The sequence below is a fragment of the Stegostoma tigrinum genome, chromosome 44 (genome assembly GCF_030684315.1).
Source record: "Stegostoma tigrinum isolate sSteTig4 chromosome 44, sSteTig4.hap1, whole genome shotgun sequence".
Lineage (NCBI taxonomy): Eukaryota > Metazoa > Chordata > Chondrichthyes > Orectolobiformes > Stegostomatidae > Stegostoma > Stegostoma tigrinum.
This window is the reverse complement of record NC_081397.1, coordinates 15,259,223-15,265,860: the sequence shown is the minus strand read 5'-3', so window position 1 is coordinate 15,265,860 and position 6,638 is coordinate 15,259,223. Positions and strand designations below refer to the sequence as shown.

At 42.9% G+C, this 6,638-nt stretch overlaps 1 protein-coding gene across 1 annotated transcript in view; it reads left to right on the top strand.

The window, feature by feature from the left end:
• Positions 1 to 498: 498 nt before the first annotated feature.
• Positions 499 to 6,638, top strand: part of LOC132206854 (low affinity immunoglobulin gamma Fc region receptor III-A-like) — a 31,065-nt gene continuing 24,925 nt past the window's right edge. The window contains exon 1 of the mRNA XM_059641957.1: positions 499 to 609. The gene's annotated coding sequence lies outside the window, so the exon portion shown is untranslated. The remainder of the gene's footprint in view (positions 610 to 6,638) is intronic.

Sequence of the window (6,638 nt, the reverse complement as noted above, 5' to 3'; positions counted from 1 at the left end):
TATTTCTCTATTTTGGTACCTATTTTAGTACCTAAGATTCATATTTAGGCACTTTGTCCCTAAGATGGGGCTGTGTGTGGTGACATTGTACACATTCCACAGTACTTCTGTACTTTATAAACCTAATTCTAATTGTGCCTCCAGTGAGAATTACCACTGTCAGGAGTGACACGTGTGGAATGTAGCATGGTGCCCTCACACTTGTGGGGAAAAATAAAATTCCAGACATGGTTCTGACTATCGCACACTGAGGACTGAGATGCTAATTCGAAGAAACATTGATACCCGCCCACCTGAAATGCCAATATGGTTTTATTTCAGTGCACGTGTTCTCTTAGTTCCATTGAACCAGGCAATTGCGAAACTGCTTTCACGTGTCTTGATGGCAAAAGAAATCCATTTGCTGCAGTGTAAGTTCTTCAAATGATCATTTAAAAAATCAGAAAAGGGAAGTGTCAAAATAAAGAAGATTCTTGCAGAGTTTGTCAGTGTGGTTCCCACACTCTGTGCAGAGCGAGGCACTTGAAGAGGCTGTTAGTTTCAGGACTGTTTCTTGACAAGGAGTGTTATGTGTAAACATTAGCTGGATTCTCCCGTTCCATCAAAGCAGTAAGTAACTCTTCAAATGGTTTATTATTTATCTGAATTCTGACATAAATTCACTGATAGTAATGTCAGATGGTGTAACATTTCAGTACATTACTTGTTTTGTATTTCAATAGAGTTGCTGTATTCTGTTGTTATTCAATTAGTGCATTTTGATTCAGAAGGGTTAAGCTCCAATGCCACTAATAGTCTCCACTAACAGCTCATCCCCCTCCTCGCCAGATCATTATCCACACCTTTGTTTGTCCAACTATTCTCCTCTCTCCTGTGTTCTCTCCCCAACTATCATTTTCTCCTTACTCCCATCCTTCCTTCTGTGCAAAAAAATGAGATTTTCTGAGCTATCATCAGTTTTCTGGATTGGTCACAGAATCTGAAACATTAACTCTGGTTTCACTTCACAGATGCTGCCAGACCTGCTGAGATTTTCCGTAATCTTCTGTTTATTACTTTAGTTCTCCTCAGCCACTGATAACATCAAAGGTTTCTGTCTGTGTCTGTACTCAATATCTACTCCATATATGGTCGTTGTAACGACCTAACAGCATGATCTGTTTGTATACCTTGACTGTAACTTTAAAAATGCCCTAACTTAATGTGAATTCAGCGCAGTTGTTGCATGTAGATTTGTGATGAAGATTCAGTCTATCCCTCTTCAAACATTGTAAATGACAATGGGCTTTCAAAGATGAACTTCACTGTGACCAGGATAGTTTACATTGAGAATAGAGGAAAAAAAGACACATTTTTATTTTGTTGGTGATGTTTGACCCTTTGATTGCATATCTCTGGAAATTAAACTCAATGCGAGTCTCAGCTCTGTGACTGTGGGGGAAAAAATGCTCTCTGCTCTGATACTGGGAACAAACCTGCTGTTTGGTCAGAGGAACTGGTCACACCTGGTGTTATACCGAGGAAATATTACATTTTCTGGCTAATCAAATATGTGCCTGGAGAAAGACAGAAGAGGTATCTCCCATAAACCAACATTGACCAGTTTTGAAAATATCAAACTGATCGATGCAATATTGAGTTAATATGAAAGATGATTCCTTGTTTTAAAGCCAACAGTTTGAACAGAGCAGGGTCTGGTTCCATAATTACGCTGAGCTCCTCCTAGTCCCATTCGTTTTATGAAATTCAAAAAAAAATCACTGAGGTACAAGTCCTAATCAAAACATTTACAGCCTCATGTTTGGAATGCTGACATAGTTCAATATCCATCTGCCATTTTACTACTGTTGAAGGGAAGGACAACGCGCACTTTTTAAAATGTTTTACTTGAGACTTTAAACCCAGTAACTGCGATATATCCCTTACAAGATAATCGTATTTGCATATAATGACATCCTCACATATCAGCCCACCAACTTTGGGGTGGCACGGTGGCTCAGTGGTTAGCACTGCAGCCTCACAGTGCCAGGGACCCAGGTTCAATTCCAGCCTCGGGCGACTGCCTGTGTGGAGTTTGCATGTTTTCCCCATGTCTGCATGGGTTTCCTTTGGGTGATCCGGTTTCTACATGGATTGGCCATGCTAAATTGCCTGTAGTGTTCAGGGATGTCTAGATTACATGGGTTATTGGGAGATGGGTCTGTGTGGGATGGGTCTGGGTCATTGTGGACTTATTGGGCTGAAGGGCCTGTTTCCACACTTTAGGGTTTCTATGATTTTGAAAAAAAAGGTTCTCTGTTTGATGTTATCAGATCATTTGTCTCTTGCTCGAGGTGTGGAGAGATCAGTTAGCCAAGTTACATATTAGTATTCATATGTTTCATAATTAGAACTCCTGTTTCAAGCTAGCCTTCAGGATTCCACCAGCAATTTTTGGTTTTCTTTCTGATTTACAGCATCCTCAGTTCTTATGGTTTTTATTTTGTATCCAACATGGTCAGAGTTTATAAGAAATGAAAAAGTTGCTAATGCTGCTTGTCAGGGCCAGTGTGGAAGCTGTCATTTATATGCACATTATTGTCAGATATCTTCACTGGGCATACTTTATCGATGAGGCTTGACTGAGCTGTTGCTGATCTTCAGTCCCTTCCTGAGACAAACCACAGCTGGGGTCTAATCTCTCACACTGTAATTTCATTGCCATTGCATATATTCAGAGAACAGGTCTTTGTGCTGACCAGTCAATAAATTGCACATTTCTAAGCAGAATTGCATAATTAGGGAAGGGAAGTACTTGAGAATATTTCTGGGAGGGTAAAGAAACAGGAAATGTTAATTTTGCAACAGAGAAACTTGAGAACTGGAATGTGCCTTTCAGCCCCTGATACTGCCATCCTATTGAATATGATCATGCCTGATCAAGCATTTCATTGCATTTTACATGCTCCATCCTCATAACCCAGTTTACGATAGGCAGTCAACAGAGATAGAGCAACTGTAGCTCCCTGTGGGGACAGAATTCTGAAGGATTACAATTCACTGAGCAAAATAAAACAAACCCTTATCTTGGACCACAGTTGAATTATTTTAAAATCTTACCTGGTTCCAGTCTACCCTCAACCGGCAAACATTAAACCTCTATCTACCATGTCCTCCACTTTAAGGATTGTGTGGCAGTATTTTTAATAATAACATTGCTCACCCATTGAATCCCTGACTAATGCCAGCCCAGTTTGTCCACTCTCTCTTCATGGGATGTTGCCACCGTCCCAGGAGCAAGCCTGGTGAATCTTTGTGGCCCTCTCTGTCTGGAAATTACATCTTTCCTGAGATAAGGAGACAAACTGCACACAGTACTGCAGCTGCAACATAACCAAAGTCCAATACACTTGAAATAAGACAACGTCTAACATTCCATTAACTTTCCTATAAACATATTCAGCCATTAAGCAGGACATCAGAGACCAATGCAAGAAAGGTGCAATGGAACCATGAGTTCTATTTATATATCAGTTGGAAAAAGCAATGTGGTGCAGTATTTCCATGAGTATGTGCATTTTTGTTTTGTATTCATTTGTGAAATGTGGATTTTGTTGGCTCATGAGCATTTATTGCCCATCCTTAGCTGCCCTTGAGAAAGCGGTAGTGAACTGCGTTCATCAATCGTGTGTGTCTGTGTCTGAGAAAGAGACAGAGAGAAACAGTGAGATGGTTCTTCAAGGGATTGGTCTGAGAAAGCATCTCACTCTTCTTTTTCTCTCTCACACACACACATTGACCTACACATTTCAAAAACACAGTTCACTACGACCTTCTCAAGTTAACATTTCGGGTCCGGTGACCCTTCCTCAGAGCCTTTTTGGGCCCAGAGAGACCAGATCACAATAGAGGATGCCAATGTTATTATGGGGAGCAAGCGTGATTGTCCTGAGTACAGATTACTGCCAGGTATGGCTGAATTCCACTAGGGTCATCCAGGGGTTTTGAAAATGAAGATGTTGGTGAGAAGTTATGTCTGGCGACCAGATTAGATGTGAACATGGCTGCATTAGTTGGGTGGGTGCCCAGAGTGCCAACAAGGACAAAGCATACTGCAGGAGCTCCCTCACATACGTGACAATGTTCAGGTAAACCCCACACTCAGTTACACATTGAGCCCATGAAAGGACTGAGATTGTCAATGTTCTCAGTCATTGTACATGCCCATGCAAACTATTTCGACATACATAGAGTTCATTGGGCAAACACGAGGTAATGATAGAAAAACTGTGCATCTTTTGCAATGTACAGACTCCCAGAAGTGTTGATCATGATAATGGGCCATTGTTTACCAACTGGGAAATTGAGTATTTCCTAAAATTGTGTGGTATTCATCAATGACAGTCCTACACCATTCATTATCCAATGATCCAACAGAAAGAACAGTCTCAACTTTGAAGGCATGTTTAACGAAACAGACTGCAGGCTCACGAGACACCAGGCAGCCTGGGTTCCTATTTGAATATAGAGCCACACATCATGCACCTACAGGGATAGCTCCAGTAGAGTTGCCAATTGGGAGAACACTCCACACCAGATTCAACCTGATCTTCCCGGACCTGGTGGAGAGGCTGAAATGTCATCAGGAAAGCCAATACGAGACACAAGATCCCTCTAAGCAAGAGAGACAGTTTACCTCAGGTGATGAAGTTTTGTGTAGGAACCACAGGAATTGGCCTGCATGGTAAGATGCATGGTTAATGTGACAGTAGGTCCTGTAAAGTATAAAGCTCAGGTAGGTATGACATCCCTGAACAAACACATAGACCTCAGGAAAGCTGCAAACTTGCAGACAGTGCAGGAGCAAAATGTGCCTGGCTCCTCAATTGCTTTCCCAACTGTCCCAGAACCTCTCTGTCAGAGGTTAAAGACACCTTAGAATCTGAGATGAACACAACAGATGTTGCTGCCTCAACATCTTTGTTGCCTGAAGAGGAAAATGAATTTCTTCTGACGTGCTTTGCATTCAATAGGTGAGCTGTTGTGTATTACACACCGCCTGTATCAGAGGCAGAGTTGGAGGATCCTGACCCGGTGCTAAAACACCCCAAGAGGAGCTACAATTTTTAAAAAAACGGCCTATATCCTTGCACATGACGGGGAGGGATTCAATTATGCTGTCAGGCAAGTAGACCTGAGAGAATGAGTTCCCTGATTGGACCAGAATAACAGCCCCAATCAGGGAGTCCTGGCTGACAAATATTTAACAGGAGTATCAGATATCCTCTTCAATCTAAGAGCTGGCTCTGAGTCAGCTGGATCAGTGTCCAGGGCTTTCGATGCATGAATAAAGGGTGACTTGGTGATGGGATACCAGCCTCTGGGTAATTTACCCTTGCTGTTAACTCCTCAAGAAAGAATAGATGCTTCCTATCCACACTGTCCATGCCCCTCATAACCTTACTCACCTCTATCAAATCTCACCTCAGCCTTGTCTGCTCCTAAGAAAGCAACTCGAGCTTATCGAGCTTCTCTTCATCGCTGAAATGCTCTGTCACAGGCAACGTCCTGCGGAGTCACCCTGCATTCTCTCCAGTGCAGTCACATCCTTCCTAAAGCGTGGAGGCTGCACAGAGCTCCAGCTGTGGCTTCACCAAAGTCCTGTCCCGCTCCAGTATCACCTCCCCGTCCCTATAATCTATATCTTGACTATAAAGGCAAGTGTCCCAAACGCCTCCCTCACCACCCTATTAACCTGTCCTGCCACCATCTATGGACAAGTTCCCCAAGATCTCTGTGTTCTTCTGAGCCTCCTAGTGTCCTGCTACTAAATCACTGATCACTCCATTTGGGATTGCCAAGGTTGTAAAACAGCATTTTGCCCATATAATTAGTTCAACCTTTCTAATATGAATGAAGAGAATAAAAAGTTTCAATCTCCCTGTTTGAGGAATGGATGCCATTGGAGGCAGTTCAGAGGAGACTTGCTTGATTGTTTACAGAGATGACGGGTTTGTCTTACAAAGAGAGTTTCAGCCTATACTCCCTGGCGTTTCGAAAAACGAGAGGAAATCTAACTGAGGGATATAAAACGCTAAAAACAAATATCACAAAGGAGATGGAGAGAGGATGTTTCCTTGTGTGGGACAACCGAGAATGAGAGGCCATTGTTTTAGGAGAAAAGGTTGGGCAGATTGAAAATTGAGATGAGGAGGAGTGGCTTGGATCCCATTTGCACTTAGAACTGGAGCTGGACAGACTGGTGCGGGAGGTTTGGTGTGTGTGTGTTGGGGGGGGCGGGATGTGGTTGTGAAGTTGAACCTACTTATAAAACAAACAAGAATGTGGTGGGAGGGAGTGTCTCAGTTTAACGTGAGCTACAAATGGAGCAAGTTCGGGTGAAATGAGGAAGAACTGTTTCCATCGAGAAATGAGTTGGGGTCTGGGGTGCACTGCCTGGGAATGTGAGGCGAAGGCTGTTTCAATTTGAGAAAGGTGTTGGGCCAGGATTTGGACAGGAGTGGGCCATCCAGGGATCTGACATTGGGCGTAAGATAATTGAGCCCTGGGGGTTACAGTGGCTGCAATGAACTGAATGACCTTCTACTGTCCCTATCACACAGCTGGGCCTCCATTACTCGGCCTCCTGAGCTGACTCA